Raw genomic sequence first — 21,386 nt, 5'->3', positions numbered from 1 at the left:
CACTGTTATTTAGTTACAATACCCTTTATTAAATAACACAATCAGCTCCTAACTGTCATTTTGCAAACCCAGCCTTTGACACGACAGTTAGCTGATTGGCTGATACTTTATCTCTGACCACTTTATTTCCATCCAAGGCTTAGTAAATACGTGACAATTGTGCTGTAATTGATGGCAGGAAGTATTGGCCTTAGAACATTTCCCCTGTAGGCTGATGTTTTTTATTTCAGTTCCCTTATTCTTTACCACTCGTCTATGGCATCTGAAATGCAGTCGGACTGGTTCCTAGTATTGTGGCTTATAAATCTCAAACTTGTGAGAGGCTTGATGTCATGTATGGTGTGCTAAATGTTAAATTATATACAAAGACTCACAAGTTTGAGACTTATAGGCCACCATACCAGGAACCAGTGTCTGCCTTTGCTGTACATTCCATTGCGTTCAGAGTGCACTACACACTTATTTCCTGGACATGTATTCCTGCTGACGGACATCAGAGGTAGGAAAAGATAATACACTTATAGTGCAAATGGGACTTTCCTATGTGTAATGAGAAGTGAGGGCTCTTTTTTCTCTCTTCCCTTATTTCATACTGTATATTGCAGTTTTTGTTTCCATCTATGTTACTTTCTTCATAGTATTTCTGTTCATATATACTGTTCTAGAATTTGCTTTCTTTTGCTCTAATAATATTGTCTTTATTGTTTGTCTTGTATGTCTCCGCTCAGATTAGTTATCTTATAGGCCCTACACACTGGCCGATTTTTTAAAAGATATGAACGATCTCGTTCATAAATGAACGAGAACTCGTTCATATCTTTCAGTGTGGAGGATCCTGCGATGAACGATGCGCGTCCCCGCGCTCGTTCATCGCTGGTCTCCCGTCGGCTGTGCATGCAGGCCAATATGGACGATCTCGTCCATATTTGCCTGCACTTCAATGCAGCCGGGTGACGGGGGGAGTGAAGAAACTTCACTCCCCCCGTCACTGTCCCCCCCGCCGCCGGGTCGCTCGTCGGCCGTATCCGCCGTCGGGCAGCTCGGCGGCGGATCGCCGGGTGTGTAGGGCCTTTTATACATACTTGCCTACCTGACCCTCTCCATGAGGGAGAAAATGCTCTGTTCCTGGACTTTCCTGGTAATGTATGATTGCCATCACCTGTGGTGAGCTAGTTAGTTGATAAGAAAGGTGTTTCACCACAGGTGATGGCAATCATACATTACCAGGAAAGTGCAGGAACAGAGCATTTTCTCCCTCATGGAGAGGGTCAGGTAGGCAAGTATGATCTTATATCAACTTCTTATTATAAATCACATAGCATTTGGGGCCTAATTCAGCATGGGTTGTAGTTGTGCGAAAAATCACACAACTACAACCCTTTACACTAGTCCCCCCGCATGTTTACCCTTCCCCCCCCTAACATGAAAATGCTTCACTCAGCAGTGAACGCTTGCATGTTAAGGGTAGCCCTCTGCCTGCGCAGCCTAGCTGTGAACAGGGCCGTCTTAACAGTAGTGTAGGCCCATGGGCACAGCAATGCGCTGGGCCCCCTACCCATCCTCCAGTGGTAGGGATGGAGGGTGCTATTAGCAACAGCTTTGATGTCCTGTGGGCGGTAGGGGAGTTCTATCTTCCGCTCAGCATGTAGGACCTGGAGCAGTAATTTCTGCTAATTACTCCTTTACTACACAGATGGGGTGGGAGGGAGAACACTAAACTGTAGAAGGGTGCATTGGGCTGAATGCATTGGGCTGAATGCATCTTGCTTGACTGCAGACTCATATCTCAAGTTCCTGGAAATTGATTTCGTAGCTTTGAATGGGATAAAAAAAAAGCTATAGAGCTCCCCCTTCAGGAGGTACTGGGGACTTGGGGATCAGAGATCAGGAGCCAGAGCAATCCACCAATAAAAATATAAAACTGCATACCAGGCGTGTGGATCTGGGGCAGTGTCCACCTGCTTGATTGTTGATATCTCTGGTTCTAGGCATAGTAGAGACAAGCTGCCAGTGTCCACTGAAAGAGGACACTGGCAACTTTTACTGTATACCATCAGAAACACTAAAAGTTAGACAGAACCTGAGATATCTGGCTGGGAAGAGCAATTAAAAGGCTTGGATGGGGACCACTGCTTTGAAGTCAGATATCTCCGGTTCCCCAGGGCCGATTTTCAAAAATCTGGTACCCCTGCAAAGAGGGGAACCTCAGCTATCATCCTAGGGCCCTTTTACTCCTGGGGCCCTTGGGCAAGAGCCCATTGAGCCCATACGAAAAGACGGCCCTGGCTGTGAAAGCAGATGACCACCTGCCATGTTTTGGGTTGCAGCAGCCACGTGTGATATCATGCAGCCACCGCGGTCTGCCCCGCAAATGGTCCGGACATGCCTGCATTGTCCGCCCCCCCAATGACGCAAAGCTGACCCCTAAATGGCAAGTTGACACCCCTACCTGTTGTGCGAACGCCTCTGTCTGTCAATCAAGCAGAGGCAGTCGCAAATGTGCGATGCCGTTCCATCTCACTGTGCACACATGCAGTGTGGCTACTGCGCATGCACACCCTGCAGAAGGGCTTCAGTATGTGAGAGCATCGTAGATGCGTTCTATGCTAAATCGGGCCCTTGGTTAGCTTCTGATGCTATAAAGCACATTATATATATATATATATATATATATATATATATACACTGCTCAAAAAAATAAAGGGAACACTAAAATAACACATCCTAGATCTGTGCATCACCCTACCCAGTGTTTTATATAATATATATATATATATATACATGCCTATATATGTGTGTATCTATATGTATGTATGTATGTATGTGTGTGTGTGTGTGTGTGTGTGTGTGTGTGTGTGTGTGTATATATATATATATATATATATATATATATATATCTACATTCTCCATACATATATTATACAGCCAGACTGTACCAGCTGTCAGGAATGCACCGGAGCACTTTCACTGAAAAGCCGACATTAGGAGAGTGCCGGACCCAGCTCTTTGTGTGTGTGTGTGTGTGTGTGTGTGTGTGTGTGCGCGTGTGTGTGTATATATATATATATATATATATATATATAAATGCTGTATAGTCTGTGCGTCTCCGTTAAGAACAGCAGGGATTAAGGGAACCAGTCTAGTATTGTAGGATGGGTCCAAATTACTATTTTGAGGGGAGAGGTAGGTTTAGGCTGCAGGGATGTTAGGCTGCAGTTTTAGTCTGCAGGGGTGGGAGGGTTAGGCTGAGGATAGGGGTGTTAGGGTTAGGGACCCCTGGAGAGGGTTAGGATTAGGCTGCAAAGGGAGTTAGGGATCAGGGTTAGTTTACTTAATTATCAAGTGTTGGGATTTTAATCTCTGGGATGTCGCTGTCGGTATTATGACAGCCGGCATCCCAAGCGCCAGGATATCATATGTATTATATATATATATACATATATATATATATATATATATATATAGAACAGGTAGTTCGGCATTAATCAATTCATGCAACACAGGTAACTTGCTGGGGCGCCCTCCTTAAAATTTAAAGAAGTCAGACTTGAAAAAAACAAGTCTGATGATGGGGTTTCACCACGAAACGACGTAGGAATAAAGGATTTCAATTAATCAGTTTTTCAAGTCTGTGGAGTGACGCCTTATTTCCTCTACTATATATATATATATATATATATATACCTTTCCCTAATAATAACCCCTAACCTTGACCCACACTGCTAAATCAACCCTAATATCCTATTCCTTATACCCTAACCCCAAACTAACCCTAATACCTTAACCCAAACCAATTTATCAGGCGGTTACCTGAGGGCTTGGTATTTTGCCAGGGGCGGGGGGGTTTGCTGACCATTTGCCTAGGGTGCTGAGAAACCTTGCACCGGCCCTGTACACACATATTCTATTATTCTTGTATAATAATGACCGTCGCTCATCCGTTATTTAATGTTGCCCCACCTCATAAATATTTTATGATTCCCCCACCCCTTAAATATTTAATGAGCCCCCATCACGTTTCATAATGTATTAAGGTGTTAAATATTTTTTGTAAAAGTGTGTGTTTGGGGGGGGGGTTGCTGCCTATTTTGTCATTCGCGGGCCCCACAATTTCTGGTGGCACCCCTGGAGAAAATGATTGTATTTATTCTTAATATCTAAAAGACATACATACAGTACTGGACACCGCAAGGCAATATAACACCACTCTTTTTCCCTCCTTTTAAATAATTGTATTTTGAGTTCTGCAAACCAGTAAGTTGCTACTTACGTAATAAACTAAATGACTATTGTTACATTGTATCAGCAGTGTTTCCAACACTGGCCACAGCTACATAATCCCCAGTGGATAGAAATGAAGTATCACACCCCTTCACACAGAAAGGAACTTTATCTCTCTCTCCACCTTTTCACTCTGCAAGGCTTAGCATATATTCCCCGTGGAGTGAAATGTCGGAATGTAGTCGGAATCCCAATGGTCAAAATCAGAATACCGACGCCGGGATCCTGTCTGCCAGAATGCAGACAGTGGTGCCACAGTTATTCTCACTCCTGGATGTCCACGACACCAATGGAGTGGGAATACAACCTGTGGCGAGCGCAGCGAGCACGCAATGGGCTTCGTTCTGCTCGCCCCCCTGTTGGCATTCTGGCGGTCGGGATCCCGGCATCAGTATTCTGACCGCTGGGATTTCGACCGTGGGGATCCCGTACACCAGACGAAAAGGCTATGATCCAACCTTAGTGAATGAAGCATTTGAAAAATGTGTTGCCTGCAATAGGCTGAAAAGGGTGTGGATCATTGGGTTGACAGTAACTAGGTCGACAGTCAATAGGTCGACCTCTATTGGTCGACAGTGACTAGGTCAACACCTGAAATAGGTTTACGTGGTCATTAGGTCGACATTGAAATAGGTCATCAGGAGTTTTTTAAATTTTTGTTGGTGTTTTCCTCATAAAGTGACCGGGATTCCTAATTAATGCACCGTGTCCCCTGGCATGGCTTGCTGCGCTCGCCATGCTTTGGGCAAAGTTACCGTTTCCAATCGTAGTCCACGTGGATCGTAAAGTATAAAAAAGTAAAAAAACTGAGGGGGGGAAATTTTAAAAACTCATCATGACCGTGTCATGTGTCGACATTTGCCATGTCGACCTAGTGACCATGTTGACATAATGCACGTCGACCAATAGTAGTCAACTTAATGAGTGTCGACCTAAGTGCTGTCGACCTAAAGACCGGAAACTGCCCGGAAATTATAAAAAAATGATCCGCAAGGGAGGAAAATGGAGAATGAATTAGGAATACTTTTTTATCTCAAAATATAATAGTCAACATAAACAATCGGAGAAGAAAAAACTGGGATGATACTTTTGAAGGACTCATGGGCAGATGTATTAAGCCTGGAGACGTGATAAAGCAGTGATAAGTGGAAGGTGATAATGCACCAGCCAATCAGCTCCGAACTGTCAATTTACATATTGGAGCTGATAGGCTGTTGCATTATCCCCTTGTACTTATCCCTGCTTTATCACTTCTCTAGGTTTAATACATCTGCCCTATAGTCGTTAAAACATATATACAAAGCGAACCAAAATTCATATACCAGAAGGCAAAGAATGTAGAGAATCATATAGTAAGTAGCACTATTAAATCAGACTGTACCGAGACCCATTAAATCAAAGAGCTTTTATGGATGTGGCACCTTGTCACGTCTAGCAAGGTTTGAGGATTCAGCAGCTGAGACTTGCCCGAGGAGGTAGTTGGCTGTGGGTGAACAAGATGAGGGGGTTGGATATAGTTCCTTCGCATGGGACACGGAGCAATGAAGAACGTAGGCGGGGTTGAGAGACAATGAATAGTATTTATTATGTACAGGGCTGAGGTAGAGAACTGTGGCTGGAGAACGATGGTTAAAGAACGAAGTTGCGGATAAAGAACTGCAGGTTGTGGCTTGAAAGACGAGGTTGTGAATAATTAACTGCGGAACTGTGGATAGTGGTTAAAAGACGTGGCTAGAGGCAAAGAACTGTGGACTGTGATTTGAAAGACGAGACTGCAGATGATGAACTGTGGATGGTAGTTGAAGACGTGGCTGGAGACAAGGACTGTGGACTGTGGTTTGGAGGATGAGGCTGAAGATAACAATCTGCAGGTTGTGGTCGGTGGAAAAAAGACGTGGCTGGAGAAGTAGATCTGTGGAGTGTGGCTTGAAAGACGAGGCAGAAGACCCGGGGGCCAACTGTGCCCAAAGAGTCTTACTGGACCGGGTTTTCCAGGAGCGCTTCCACAGGCAGTAGCAGGTTAGGAACTGCAGGACTGCAGCAGCAACAGAGAACTGACCAAGCAGGATCAGGAGTAACCAGAATATGACAAGGATCCTGGGAGCACAGGCTAAAGCACCTACAACAGGGTTGTAACTTGAAGCACTGGCGTCCCTGTCCTAAACTAGCCCCCTTTTTATAGGGAGAGCTTCCCCTGGATTGGCTGGAAGAAACAGGAACTATGCTTAAAACTTGGTCTCCAACATGGCGGCACCCAGTAATGCAGACCTTTCTGCAAAGCCACATTGCTCACTGTCTCTGGTCTCCTAGCAACGGCTCAGCAAGAGCGACACGCTGTAGCAGCGTCCCACCGCCACGAGCGGACCCCCTCACCGCCGCCACAGCTGCCTACGGACTCGGCGCAGCAGCCCACATCCGCTGCTGCCCGCACACCGCCAGAGAAGCCAGCCCCGCGGCCCCAGCGTACCGGTAAGACTCCGGACACTGACACACATCATGCAATTACAATGAGCGGCCCCTCGGCACATATGATCAGTCGATCTTGGCAGCACTGAATTACAGGGGTATGACAGATTATACAGTGCAAAGTCACCGTACGATCTGTCATACTCTGGGGAGCTGGCGGGGGTCATCCTAGTGTATGGCCAGCAATAGATTTTGAAACCCAATGGTTTCTGTAAGATACTTTTTTCCAGAGTGTTATACAATTCCTTTACGAGTGGTCTATAGGTTTTATAATCCTGTATATTTTCATTTTAATATGTTTTTTAATTGTATACAAGTGAAGAGATCTTTTAATTTTTAATGTTATATATTTATTTTATGATTTAATATGTACTTGCTGTACTGTATGTTCCTTATATTTCCTATGAGCGGAATGTAATGGAACGCATGGCCATCTTGGATGTTTATAAGGTCCATGCTATCCACAATTAGTTAACTAGTGTCCACCCTATTATGAATATTTATGATACCTTGATTTAGTGTACCACACCTACCAGTTGGGGGAGGGTTTGATAACCCGCTGTTCTGCTCTGCAAAGCGGCGAGTGATCTCTGAATAGATGCCATGCGCACCTGCACAGCATTTATGAAGCGCTGGACACGCCCCCAAAATGCCGCACCACGGGTCAATGCCACAAAGTCCCACCCACTCAGGTGAGGTCATGGCCACTTTACCTGAGATCATGCCCCTTTTCCGGATCATGCGCATCTACTCCGCGAGAGCATTCAGACCCCCAATATCTAAAAGTTTGGAGGTGTCTCAACATGTGAGTTTGGTATGCCCCCCTATATCCTATTCAGAAAGTTGGAGGACATAGGGGGTCATTCCGAGTTGATCTCTCGCTAGTAACTTTTTGACGTGCTGCGATCAGATAGTCACTGATTATGGGGGAGTGTATTTTCGCTTTGCAAGTGTGCGAACGCTTTTGCAGCTGATGGCATAAAAGCTTTTCTCTTACATCCTAGAGGATGCTGGGGTCCATATTAGTACCATGGGGTATAGGGGGTCATTCAGAGTTGTTCGCTAGCTGTTTTCATTCGCAGCACAGCGATTAGGTAAATAAGCGGCACTTCTGCGCATGCGTATGTGGCGCAGTGTGCACGCGCAACGTACTTTCACAACAGCCGATGCAGTTTCACACAAGGTCTAGTGACGCTTTTCAATCGCACTGCTGGCCGCAGAGTTATTGAAAGGAAGTGGGTGTTTCTGGGAGGTAACTGACCGTTTTCGGGGAGTGTGTGTAAAAATGCAGGCGTGTCAGATACAAACTCAGGAGTGAGTGCCTGAGGAAACGCAGGCATGGCTGGCCGTACGCAGGGCGTGTTCGTGATGTCTAAACGGGAACTAAATAGTCTGCAGCGATCGCAAGCTAGGAGTAGGTCTGGAGCTACTCTGAAGCTGCACAAAATTACTTTGTAGCCGCTGTGCGATCTTTTCGTTCGCACTTCTGCTAAGCTAAGATTAGTGATGAGCGGATTCGGTTCCTCGGAAACCGAACCCCCCCGAACTTCACCCTTTTTACACGGGTCCAAAGCAGACACAGATTCTCCCGTATGGCTCAGTTAACACAAGCGCACCCGAACGTCATCATCCCGCTGTCGGATTCTCGCGAGATTCGGATTCTATATAAGGAGCCACACGTCGCGGCCATTTTTCACTCATGCATTGGAAATGATAGTGAGAGGACGTGGCTGGCGTCCTCTCACTTTGTTTCAGGGGGCTGCAGTGCAAATATCTTTATTCTGGGGACCACCAGTATATTATATAGGAGGAGTACAGTGCGGAGTTTTGCTGACCAGTGACCACCAGTATACGTTGTCTGCCTGAAAAACGTTCCATATCTGTGCTCAGTGTGCTGCATATATCTGTGCTCACACTGCTTTATTGTGGGGACTGGGGACCACCAGTATATTATATAGGAGGAGTACAGTGCAGAGTTTTGCTGACCAGTGACCACCAGTATACGTTGTCTGCCTGAAAAACGTTCCATATCTGTGCTCAGTGTGCTGCATATATCTGTGCTCACACTGCTTTATTGTGGTGACTGGGGACCACCAGTATATTATATAGGAGGAGAACAGTGCAGAGTTTTGCTGACCAGTGACCACCAGTATACGTTGTCTGCCTGAAAAAGGCTCCATATCTGTGCTCAGTGTGCTGTATATATCTGTGCTCACACTGCTTTATTGTGGGGACTGGGGACCACCAGTATATTATATAGGAGGAGTACAGTGCAGAGTTTTGCTGACCATGACCACCAGTATACGTTGTCTGCCTGAAAAACATTCCATATCTGTGCTCAGTGTGCTGCATATATCTGTGCTCACACTGCTTCATTGTGGGGACTGGGGACCAGCAGTATTATATAGGAGGAGTACAGTGCGGAGTTTTGCTGACCAATGACCACCAGTATTATACGTTCTCTGCCTGAAAAACGCTCCATATCTGTGCTCAGTGTGCTGCATATATCTGTGCTCACACTGCTTTATTGTGGGGACTGGGGACCAGCAGTATTATATAGGAGGAGTACAGTGCAGAGTTTTGGTGACCAGTGACCACCAGTATTATACGTTCTCTGCCTGAAAAACGCTCCATATCTGTGCTCAGTGTGCTGCAAATATCTGTGCTCACACTGCTTTATTGTGGGGACTGGGGACCAGCAGTATTATATAGGAGGAGTACAGTGCAGAGTTTTGCTGCCCAGTGACCACCAGTATACGTTGTCTGCCTGAAAAACGCTCCATATCTGTGCTCAGTGTGCTGCATGCATATATCTGTGCTCACACTGCTTTATTGTGGGGACTGGGGACCAGCAGTATTATCTAGGAGGAGTACAGTGCAGAGTTTTGCTGACCAGTGACCACCAGTATTATACGTTGTCTGCCTGAAAAACGTTCCATATCTGTGCTCAGTGTGCTGCATATATCTGTGCTCACACTGCTTTATTGTGGGGACTGGTGACCACCAGTATATTATATAGGAGGAGTACAGTGCAGAGTTTTGCTGACCAGTGACAAGCAGTATATGTTGTCTGCCTGAAAGAGGCTCCATATCTGTGCTCAGTGTGCTGCATATATCTGTGCTCACACTGCTTTATTGTGGGGACTGGGGACCACCAGTATATTATATAGGAAGAGTACAGTGCGGAGTTTTGCTGACCAGTGACCACCAGTATACGTTGTCTGCCTGAAAAACGTTCCATATCTGTGCTCAGTGTGCTGCTTATATCTGTGCTCACACTGCTTTATTGTGGGGACTGGGGACCATCAGTATATTATATAGGAGGAGTACAGTGCAGAGTTTTGCTGACCAGTGACCACCAGTATTATACGTTGATCTATTACTGGCATATAATTCCACACATTAAAAAATGGAGAACAAAAATGTCGAGAGTAAAATAGGGAAAGATCAAGATCCACTTCCACCTCGTGCTGAAGCTGCTGCCACTAGTCATGGCTGAGACGATGAAATGCCATCAACGTCGTCTGCCAAGGCCGATGCCCAATGTCATACTAGAGAGCATGTAAAATCCAAAACACAAAAGTTCAGTAAAATGACCCAAAAATCAAAATTAAAAGCGTCTGAGGAGAAGCGTAAACTTGCCAATATGCCATTTACGACACGGAGTGGCAAGGAACGGCTGAGGCCCTGGCCTATGTTCATGGCTAGTGGTTCAGCTTCACATGAAGATGGAAGCACTCATCCTCTCGCTAGAAAAATGAAAAGACTTAAGCTGGCAAAAGCACAGCAAAGAACTGTGCGTTCTTCTAAATCAAAAATCCCCAAGGAGAGTCCAATTGTGTCGGCTGCGATGCCTGGCCTTCCCAACACTGGACGGGAAGAGGTGGTGCCTTCCACCATTTGCACGCCCCCTGCAAGTACTGGAAGGAGCACCGGAAGTCCAGTTCCTGATAGTCAAATTGAAGATGTCACTGTTCAAGTACACCAGGATGAGGATATGGGTGTTGCTGGCGCTGAGGAGGAAATTGACAAGGAGGATTGTGATGGTGAGGTGGTTTGTTTAAGTCAGGCACCTGGGGAGACACCTGTTGTCCGTGGGATGAATATGGCCATTGACATGCCTGGTCAAATTACAAAAAAAATCACCTCTTCGGTGTGGAATTATTTTAACACAAATGCGGACAACAGGTGTCAAGCCGTGTGTTGCCTTTGTCAGGCTGTAATAAGTAGGGGTAAGGACGTTAACCACATCGGAACATTGTCCCTTATACGTCACCTGCAGCGCATTCATCATAAGTCAGTGACAAGTTCAAAAACTTTGGATGACAGCGGAGGCAGTCCACTGACCACTAAATCCCTTCCTCTTGTAACCAAGCTCCTGCAAACCACACCACCAACTCCCTCAGTGTCAATTTCCTCCTTACACAGGAAAGCCAATAGTCCTGCAGGCCATGTCACTGTCAAGTCTGTCGAGTCCTCTCCTGCCTGGGATTCCTCTGATGCATCCTTGAGTGTAACGCCTACTGCTGCTGGCGCTGCTGTTGTTGCTGCTGGGAGTCGATCGTCATCCCAGAGGGGAAGTCGGAAGACCATTTGTACTACTTCCAGTAAGCAAATGACTGTCCAACAGTCCTTTGCGAGGAAGGTCAAATATCACAGCAGTCATCCTGCTGCAAAGCGGATAACTCAGGCCTTGGCAGCCTGGGTGGTGAGAAACGTGTTTCCGTTATACACCGTTAATTCACAGGCAACTACAGACTTGATTGAGGTACTGTGTCCCCGGTACCAAATACCATCTAGGTTCCATTTCTCTAGGCAGGCGATACCGAAAATGTACACAGACCTCAGAAAAAGAGTCACCAGTGTCCTAAAAAATGCAGTTGTACCCAATGTCCACTTAACCACGGACATGTGGACAAGTGGAGCAGGGCAGACTCCGGACTATATGACTGTGACAGCCCACTGGGTAGATGTATTGCCTCCCGCAGCAAGAACAGCAGCGGCGGCACAAGTAGCAGCATCTCACAAACGCCAACTCGTTCCTAGGCAGGCTACGCTTTGTATCACCGCTTTCCAGAAGAGGCACACAGCTGACAACCTCTTACGGAAACTGAGGAACATCATCACAGAATGGCTTACCCCAAATAGACTCTCCTGGGGATTTGTGACATCGGACAACGCCAGCAATATTGTGCGTGCATTACATCTGGGCAAATTCCAGCACGTCCCATGTTTTGCACATACATTGAATTTGGTGGTGCAGAATTATTTAAAAAACGTCAGGGGCGCGCAAGAGATGCTGTCGGTGGCCCGAAGAATTGCGGGCCACTTTCGGCATTCAGCCACCGCGTGCCGAAGACTGGAGCACCAGCAAACAGTCCTAAACCTGCCCTGCCATCATCTGAAGCAAGAGGTGGTAACGAGGTGGAATTCAACCCTCTATATGCTTCAGAGGATGGAGGAGCAGCAAAAGGCCATTCAAGCCTATACATCTGCCTACGATATAGGCAAAGGAGGGGGAATGCACCTGACTCAAGCGCAGTGGAGAATGATTTCAACGTTGTGCAAGGTTCTGCAACCCTTTGAACTTGCCACACGTGAAGTCAGTTCAGACACTGCCAGCCTGAGTCAGGTCATTCCCCTCATCAGGCTTTTGCAGAAGAAGCTGGAGACATTGAAGGAGGAGCTAAAACAGAGCGATTCCGCTAGGCATGTGGGACTTGTGGATGGAGCCCATAATTCGCTTAACCAGGATTCACGGGTGGTCAATCTGTTGAAATCAGAGCACTACATTTTGGCCACCGTGCTCAATCCTAGATTTAAAACCTATGTTGTATCTCTCTTTCCGGCAGACACAAGTCTGCAGAGGTTCAAAGACCTGCTGGTGTGAAAATTGTCAAGTCAAGCAGAACGTGACCCGTCAACAGCTCCTCCTTCACATTCTCCCGCAACTGGGGGTGCGAGGAAAAGGCTAAGAATTCCAAGCCCACCCGATGGCGGTGATGCAGGGCAATCTGGAGCGAGTGCCGACATCTGGTCCGGACTGAAGGACCTGCCAACGATTACTGACATGTCGTCTACTGTCACTGCATATGATTCTCTAACCATTGAAAGAATGGTGGAGGATTATATGTGTTACGATTCCAGCACTCCTGACCGGAGGAGATTTTATGACAAGGACCAGAGCGCTGGAATGGAATGCAGGTAACGGGAGCAGGAAAGACTAGTTGCCCCTGGCGCCCTAACTCTATTGTCTCACCCGTGCTATCGGAAATCCCCTGCGAGACTATGGTTTCTTGAGCCCCTGGCAGCCACGTTTGAAGGGCGGATTATGTCTGCCCAACTCCGGTGCCCCCCGGTCTTAGTGAGAGACAAAGGGAAATCCGAGGCAGGATGATAACAAGAGGACCTCTGACTGACAACAGGCCAGGGGCAACAAGCTAACTAACAAAACCTGAAGTATGTGCGGAAACCCGCCAGGGAAAAGGACAACCAAAATCCACTTGTCCAATACTCCTACCCAGCACCGCCGGATACCAGAGTGGACCTGTGGAAGCGGAACCCTCCGCGAAATGCTCCAAAACACAAATAATAAATAATAAAGCGGACTCACGAACACCACTGGATGTTATATGGTGATTAGTCAGGACTCCAGGAATAAGATGACAACTTCCGAGTTCAGGACTTCCGAATACTGGAATGACCGGATACAGCAAGACTGGAACAGACTCTCAGCAAACAGAGACAGCATGCAGGAAGCTATTACCGGCGTCTGTGAGAAGCCCTGGGAGTGTATTTAACAAGGAGTCCTCCAATCAGCTGCCAAAAGGCTGATTAGAATAAATGCCGTGCAGCTGCCTTGCTGCACGGCCAGAGAGCAGGTGAATACATTAACTCCTAAAGCCTAGCAACGGGGAACGCGGTCCGCCAGTGGCGTCCCCGTTGCTAGGGTCCGTGCGGCTCAGCGCGCCCGGCGTCCAGCGTAGCCAGGGAGCCGGCGGCTGTCCGCGTACGGCGTCCCTGGTTGCTAGGCGCCGGGCCGCACCGACGAGCGGACCCCGGCGCCTAACAGTACCCCCCCCTTGAGGAGGGGTCAAGGAACCCCTAAAGCCAGGCTTCCATGGAAATTCCCGAAAAAATGCCCTCTTGAGCCTTGGGGCATGAAGATCCTTATCCAGGACCCAGGACCTTTCCTCTGGACCATAACCTCTCCAGTGAACCAGAAAATAAAGCCGGCCCCTGGACAACTTGGAATCGAGAACATTCTCCACCAGGAACTCCTGTTGTCCCTGTACATCCACTGGAGATCTTCCCTGAGAGATCTTCCGAGGAAATTTATTGGAAGAAATGTATGGCTTCAACAGGGAGCAATGGAACGTATTACCAATCCGAAGAGATTTTGGTAAACGTAACCGGAAAGCAACTGGGTTAACTTTTTTAATGATATGAAATGGTCCAATAAATTTGGGTCCCAACCTAGCTGAAGATTGTCGAAGTCTAATGTTACGAGTCGACAACCATACCCTATCTCCCACCTTAAAATTGCAAGGACGTCGGAGCCGGTCAGAAAAAAATTTCTCTCGAAAGGCCGCTTTTCTGAGAGCAAGGTGCACTTTTTTCCAAATGGCTCTGAGATGGGAGGTTAAGGTTAGCGAGGAAACTGAGGAATGTTGAAAAAAAGAATTAGCTCTGGGGTGAAAACCAAAAACTGAAAAGAATGGAGACACGTTGGTGGAGGAATGACAAGAATTATTGTAAGCAAACTCCGCCAATGGAAGAAACTCGGACCAATCATTCTGGAGTTTGGCTGAGTACAAACGCAAATACTGTTTCAATGATTGGTTAACTCGCTCGGTTTGCCCATTGGACTGTGGGTGGTAACCAGATGTTAATGACAATCTCATCTTTAATGAAGCACAAAAACACTTCCAGAATTGTGCAATGAATTGTGGACCCCGATCAGAAACAATATCAGTGGGCAACCCATGAAGTCTGAAAACATGGCGGAGAAACAACACTGCCAATCCTTGGGCAGATGGCAGTCGGGGAAGGGCAATGAAATGAGCCATCTTGCTAAAACGGTCTACTACCACCCAAATGACTCTGCATCCAGCTGAAAGGGGAAGGTCCACCACAAAATCCATGGAGATATGAGACCATGGCCTGAGAGGGACATTCAAGGGCATAAGTTGCCCGATAGGCAAGGAACGGGGAACCTTATGCTGTGCACAAGCCTGACATGAAGAAACAAACTCCTTAACGTCTTTAGAAAGACCAGGCCACCATACTGAGCGGGAGACTAACTCCAATGTCTTAGAGATCCCTGGATGCCCGGAAACTTTGTTATCATGGAACTCAGTCAAAACAGTAGCTCTCAAGAACTCAGGGACGTAAAGACGACCAGCAGGAGTATTTCCAGGAGCTTGGTGTTGAAGCTGTTTTAACTGGATAAATAAATCTTGTGTGAGGCCTGCCCAAATGACTGAAGATGGAAGTATGGGAGTAACAGGACTGTTATCATGAACCGGAAGAAAACTGCGTGACAGAGCATCTGCCTTGGTATTCTTGGAACCTGGCCTGAAAGTTATAATAAATTTGAAACAAGTAAAGAACAAAGCCCAACGAGCCTGCCGGGCATTCAGCCGCTTAGCTGATTCGATGTATTGCAGATTCTTATGGTCAGTCAATACTGAAATGGTATGTGTTGCTCCCTCCAGCCAATGCCTCCACTCCTCGAAAGCCCATTTTATTGCCAGTAATTCCCGGTTACCAACGTCATAGTTGGATTCAGCGGAGGAGAATTTCCTGGACATAAAGGCACAAGGATGTAGTTCCTGAGACTCTGGATCCTTTTGAGATAGTATAGCCCCTACTCCAACTTCCGAGGCATCAACCTCCACAACGAAGGGCAATCCTGTATTGGGATGTCTGAGGACTGGAGCCGAGACAAAAGCTTGTTTCAAGGCCCGAAAGGACAACTCCGCTTCACGCGACCAGTTGGTTGGATCCGCTCCTTTCTTTGTCAGGGCCACAATGGGAGCAACCAGGTCGGAAAAAGATCGAATGAACCTCCTGTAATAATTCGCAAACCCTAAAAAGCGCCGAATTGCTTTTAAATTGGTGGGTTGCACCCAACTAAGGATGGCCTGGAACTTCTTTGGTTCCATGAAAAATCCCCGAGGGGAAATAATGTATCCTAAAAAAGATACCTCCGTGACATGAAACTCGCATTTCTCCAGTTTGGCATATAGATGATTTTCACGTAACTTTTGAAGAACCTGACGCACCTGGGTAACATGTTGTTCAATAGAGTCAGAATAAATCAGGATGTCGTCTAAGTAAACGACCACGAATTTCCCTAGGAAGTCACGGAGCACATCGTTAATGAGGTCCTGGAAAACTGCTGGAGCGTTAGACAAGCCGAACGGCATCACTTGGTACTCGTAGTGACCCGACTGAGTACTGAAGGCTGTCTTCCACTCATCTCCGGACCTGATTCGGATGAGGTTATACGCTCCTCTTAGATCAATTTTGGAAAAAATCACAGCCGAACGCAGCTGATCAAAGAGGACAGAAATCAGCGGCAGAGGATAAGTATTTTTAACTGAGATTTTATTTAGGGCTCTATAGTCAATGCAAGGTCTGAGCGAGCCATCCTTTTTCTCCACAAAGAAGAAGCCTGCACTTAAAGGAGATTTAGATGGCCTAATAAATCCTTTCCCTAGGCTCTCTTTAACATAGTCATTCATGGCCGCAGTTTCTGGCCCGGATAAAGCATATAACCTTCCCTTTGGCAATGCGGCACCAGGAATTAGCTCAATGGCGCAATCATAAGGCCGATGGGGAGGCAGAATGTCTGCATTGCCCTTGGAGAACACATCAGCAAACTCCTGGTACTCCACGGGAATGAGTTCAGGAATGGCAGCAGCTATTCTGATTGGAAACGAAATACATTCCTTATCACAGAAGGCACCCCATTGAGAAATCTCCCCTGACCGCCAATCAATGGTGGGATTGTGAAAGGCCAGCCAAGGGTGACCCAGAACCACTGGAACTGCTGGGCAATGGGTAAGGAAGAACTCGATTTTTTCAGAACGAAGAGCTCCTACCGTAAGTAGTACAGGGGGTGTACAGAGGGAGATAACCCCATTGGACAGTGGACTCCCATCTAAGCCATGCATGGTGACACACCTACCCAAAGATAACTGAGGAATGCCTAAGGCCTTAGCCCAAGTTAAATCCATAAAGTTTCCTGCGGCTCCACTGTCGACAAAAGCCGACACCGAGGAACTGAGGCTGCCAAAGGAAACCTTAGCTGGGACTAAAAGGGAGTTATTCGAGGAGATAAGCTGCAGACCTAGGTGAACCCCCTCACAATTCACCTTGTCAAGGCGTTTCCCGACTTATTCGGACAATTACGAGCAAAATGTCCCTTACCCCCACAGAACAAACAAAGACCAGAGTTTTGCCTTCTGGCTCTCTCTTCAGGAGACAACCGGGAGAGACCCATCTGCATGGGCTCCTCTATGTCCTCAGGGATGGAATATACACACGGAGATGACCTGACCGATGCTCCTTTTTCAGCCTTCCGCTCTCTGAGACGAAGATCAATCTTAATAGAAAGCTCCATGAGTTTATCGAGAGTCTCAGGAGCAGGATACTGGAGGAGACTGTCTTTAATAGATTCTGATAAGCCGAGGCGAAACTGACTGCGCAGGGCTGGGTCATTCCAGCCACAGTCGTTCGACCACCGGCGAAACTCCGTACAATAAACCTCTGCAGGATTCCTACCCTGTCTGAGAGCGCGCAATTGACCTTCAGCGGATGCCTCTCTATTCTATCAGGGTCATCATATAACAGTCCTAAAGACCCAAAAAAAGCGTCTACTAACAACAACACCGGATCATCTGCTTTTAAACCAAATGCCCAAGTCTGGGGATCCCCCTGGAGCAAAGAAATAATAATCCCGACCCGCTGAGATTCAGTACCCGAGGAGATCGGTCTTAAACGAAAATAAAGTTTACAGGATTCTTTAAAATTAAAAAACTCTTTTCTATCACCAGAAAAACGGTCAGGCAAATGCATTTTTGGTTCAGGAACTACCCTCGGGGAAGTTCGTAAAAGATCTTCCTGCGACTTCACCCGAAGGGAAAGATCCTGAACCATCTGAGTAAGTTCTTGAATCTGACTGACTAAGAGCTGACCAGGATTTGGTCCTAACCCTGTTGGATTCACGAGGCCGACAATTTCTAACAAAAACTGAGCTGACCAGGATTTGTTCCTAACCCTGTTGGATTCATGAGGCCGACAATTTCTTACAAAAACTGAATAAGAAAAAATTAAACTCCGTTTAATTTTAAGTTTTGGTATGGCCGGTAATAATGTTACGATTCCAGCACTCCTGACCGGAGGAGATTTTATGACAAGGACCAGAGCGCTGGAATGGAATGCAGGTAACGGGAGCAGGAAAGACTAGTTGCCCCTGGCGCCCTAACTCTATTGTCTCACCCGTGCTATCGGAAATCCCCTGCGAGACTATGGTTTCTTGAGCCCCTGGCAGCCACGTTTGAAGGGCGGATTATGTCTGCCCAACTCCGGTGCCCCTCGGTCTTAGTGAGAGACAAAGGGAAATCCGAGGCAGGATGATAACAAGAGGACCTCTGACTGACATCAGGCCAGGGGCAACAAGCTATGCTAACTAACAAAACCTGAAGTATGTGCGGAAACCCGCCAGGGAAAAGGACAACCAAAATCCACTTGTCCAATACTCCTACCCAGCACCGCCGGATACCAGAGTGGACCTGTGGAAGCGGAACCCTCCGCGAAATGCTCCAAAACACAAATAATAAATAATAAAGCGGACAAGCCGCAACACACGGCAAAGCCGCGACTCACGAACACCACTGGATGTTATATGGTGATTAGTCAGGACTCCAGGAATAAGATGACAACTTCCGAGTTCAGGACTTCCGAATACTGGAATGACCGGATACAGCAAGACTGGAACAGACTCTCAGCAAACAGAGACAGCATGCAGGAAGCTATTACCGGCGTCTGTGAGAAGCCCTGGGAGTGTATTTAACAAGGAGTCCTCCAATCAGCTGCCAAAAGGCTGATTAGAATAAATGCCGTGCAGCTGCCTTGCTGCACGGCCAGAGAGCAGGTGAATACATTAACTCCTAAAGCCTAGCAACGGGGAACGCGGTCCGCCAGTGGCGTCCCCGTTGCTAGGGTCCGTGCGGCTCAGCGCGCCCGGCGTCCAGCGTTGCCAGGGAGCCGGCGGCTGTCCGCGTACGGCGTCCCTGGTTGCTAGGCGCCGGGCCGCACCGACGAGCGGACCCCGGCGCCTAACAATTTGAGTGACCGCATCCAAGTAGGCACGTCAGACAGTCCGTACGTATACTGGCAGGAAAAAGAGGCAATTTGGAGGCCCTTGCAGAAACTGGCTTTATTTTACCTAAATTGCCCACCCTCCAGTGTGTACTCCGAAAGAGTGTTTAGTGCAGCCGCTCACCTTGTCAGCAATCGGCGTACGAGGTTACTTCCAGAAAATGTGGAGAAGATGATGTTCATCAAAATGAATTATAATCAATTCCTCTGTGGAGACATTCACCAGCAATTGCCTCCAGAAAGTACACAGCGACCTGAGATGGTGGATTCCAGTGGGGACGAATTAATAATCTGTGAGGAGGGGGATGTACACAGTGAAAGGGGTGAGGAATCGGACGATGAGGAGGAGGTGGACATCTTGCCTCTGTAGAGCCAGTTTGTGCAAGGAGAGATTGATTGCTTCTTTTTTGGTGGGGGCCCAAACCAACCAGTCATTTCAGTCACAGTTGTGTGGCAGACCCTGTCGCTGAATTGATGGGTTTGTTAAAGTGTGCATGTCCTGTTTATACAACATAAGGGTGGGTGGGAGGGCCCAAGGACAATTCCATCTTGCACCTCTTTTTTCTTTCATTTTTCTTTGCAACATGTGCTGTTTGGGGACTATTTTTTTGAAGTGCCATCCTGCCTGACACTGCAGTGCCACTCCTAGATGGGCCAGGTGTTTGTGTCGGCCACTTATCTCGCTTAGCTTAGCCATCCAGCGACCTTAGTGCATCTCTTTTTTTCTTTGCATCATGTGCTGTTTGGGGACTATTATTTTGAAGTGCCATCCTGTCTGACACTGCAGTGCCACTCCTAGATGGGCCAGGTGTTTGTGTGAGCCACTTGGGTCGCTTAGCTTAGTCACACAGCTACCTCATTGCGCCTCTTTTTTTCTTTGCATCATGTGCTGTTTGGAGACTATTTTTTTGACGTGCCATCCTGTCTGACACTGCAGTGCCACTCCTAGATGGGCCAGGTGTTTGTGTCGGCCACTTGTGTCGCTTAGCTTAGCCATCCAGCGACCTTGGTGCACCTCTTTTTTTCTTTGCATCTTGTGCTGTTTGGGGACTATTTTTTTGAAGTGCCATCCTGTCTGACACTGCAGTGCCACTCCTAGATGGGCCAGGTGTTTGTGTCGGCCACTTGGGTCGCTTATCTTAATCACACAGCTACCTCATTGCGCCTCTTTTTTTCTTTGCATCATGTGCTGTTTGGGGATTATTTTTTTGACGTGCCATCTTGTCTGACACTGCATTCCTAGATGGGCCTAAAAATAATATTGTGAGGTGTGAGGTGTTCAGAATAGACTGAAAATGAGTGGAAATTATGGTTATTGAGGTTAATAATACTATGGGATCAAAATGACCCCCAAATTCTATGATTTCAGCTGTTTTTGAGCGGTCTTTGTAAAAAAAACATCCGAATCCAAAACACACTCGCATCCGACAAAACATTTTCAGAGAGGTTTTGCCAAAACGCGTCCGAATCCAAAACACGACCGCAAAACTGAATCCAATACCAAAACACAAAACCCGAAAAATGTCCGGTGCACATCACTAGCTAAGATACACTCCCAGGGGGTGGCGGGTTATCGTTTGCACGGCTGCTAAAAGCAGCTAGTGAGCGAACAACTCAGAATGAGGGCCATAGATGGGTCCACCAGGAGCCATTGGCACTTTAAGAGTTTAATAGTGTGGACTGGCTCCTCCCTCTATGCCCCTCCTAGCAGACTCAGTTTAGAAAATGTGCCCGGAGCAGCCGGTCACAGCTAGGGGAGCTCTACAGAGTTCTCTTAGAAAAAAAATTTAATTTGTTTTTCAGAGTTTGTTATTTTACAGGGAGGCTGCTGGCAACAGCCTCCCTGCAGCGAGGGACTGAGGGGGGGGGGCAGTGTCCGCCCTGCGGGGTCTTGAGCCACTGCACCCGCTGACTGGACATTGAACTCCAGAAGGGTCCGATCGCGCCCCGCCACAGGAGGATGCTCACCCCGTCAGCCAGCCGCCACCCCCTAAGGGAGCTGAAGTGTGGCGATCCCCCCTTGCAAGCTGGGTGCCAGTGTGATGAGGGCGGCTAGAGGGTAGTACCGCGCTCCTGGAAGGCTCAGCGGTACTGCGGTGCGGCCCTGGGCCAGCTCCGGACCCTACACTGACCAAAACAAGCCTGTCGGGATCTGTGGATCCAGGCCAGCACAAAATTCTCCAGCCAGTATAATCTTCAAAGAGTGGGTAGCCAACGCCATTGAGGGGGCGGGGCTTCTCCTCAGAGTG

General features: G+C 47.4%; 1 protein-coding gene across 3 annotated transcripts in view; it reads left to right on the top strand.

The window, feature by feature from the left end:
* Positions 1-381: 381 nt before the first annotated feature.
* The window catches only part of LOC135054805 (NACHT, LRR and PYD domains-containing protein 12-like), a 211,884-nt gene continuing 190,879 nt past the window's right edge, over positions 382-21,386 (top strand). For 2 of the 3 annotated variants that reach the window (XM_063958160.1, XM_063958161.1), the window contains exon 1: positions 383-499. The gene's annotated coding sequence lies outside the window, so the exon portion shown is untranslated. Of the gene's footprint in view, positions 500-21,386 lie in introns of all 3 variants that reach the window. The other variant, XM_063958158.1, reaches the window with a different exon arrangement.

Source organism: Pseudophryne corroboree, chromosome 3 (assembly GCF_028390025.1).
Source record: "Pseudophryne corroboree isolate aPseCor3 chromosome 3, aPseCor3.hap2, whole genome shotgun sequence".
In the NCBI taxonomy this organism is placed as follows: Eukaryota; Metazoa; Chordata; class Amphibia; order Anura; family Myobatrachidae; genus Pseudophryne; species Pseudophryne corroboree.
The sequence above is the reverse complement of the archived record's forward strand: the minus strand, read 5'-3'. Positions and strand labels throughout refer to the sequence as shown.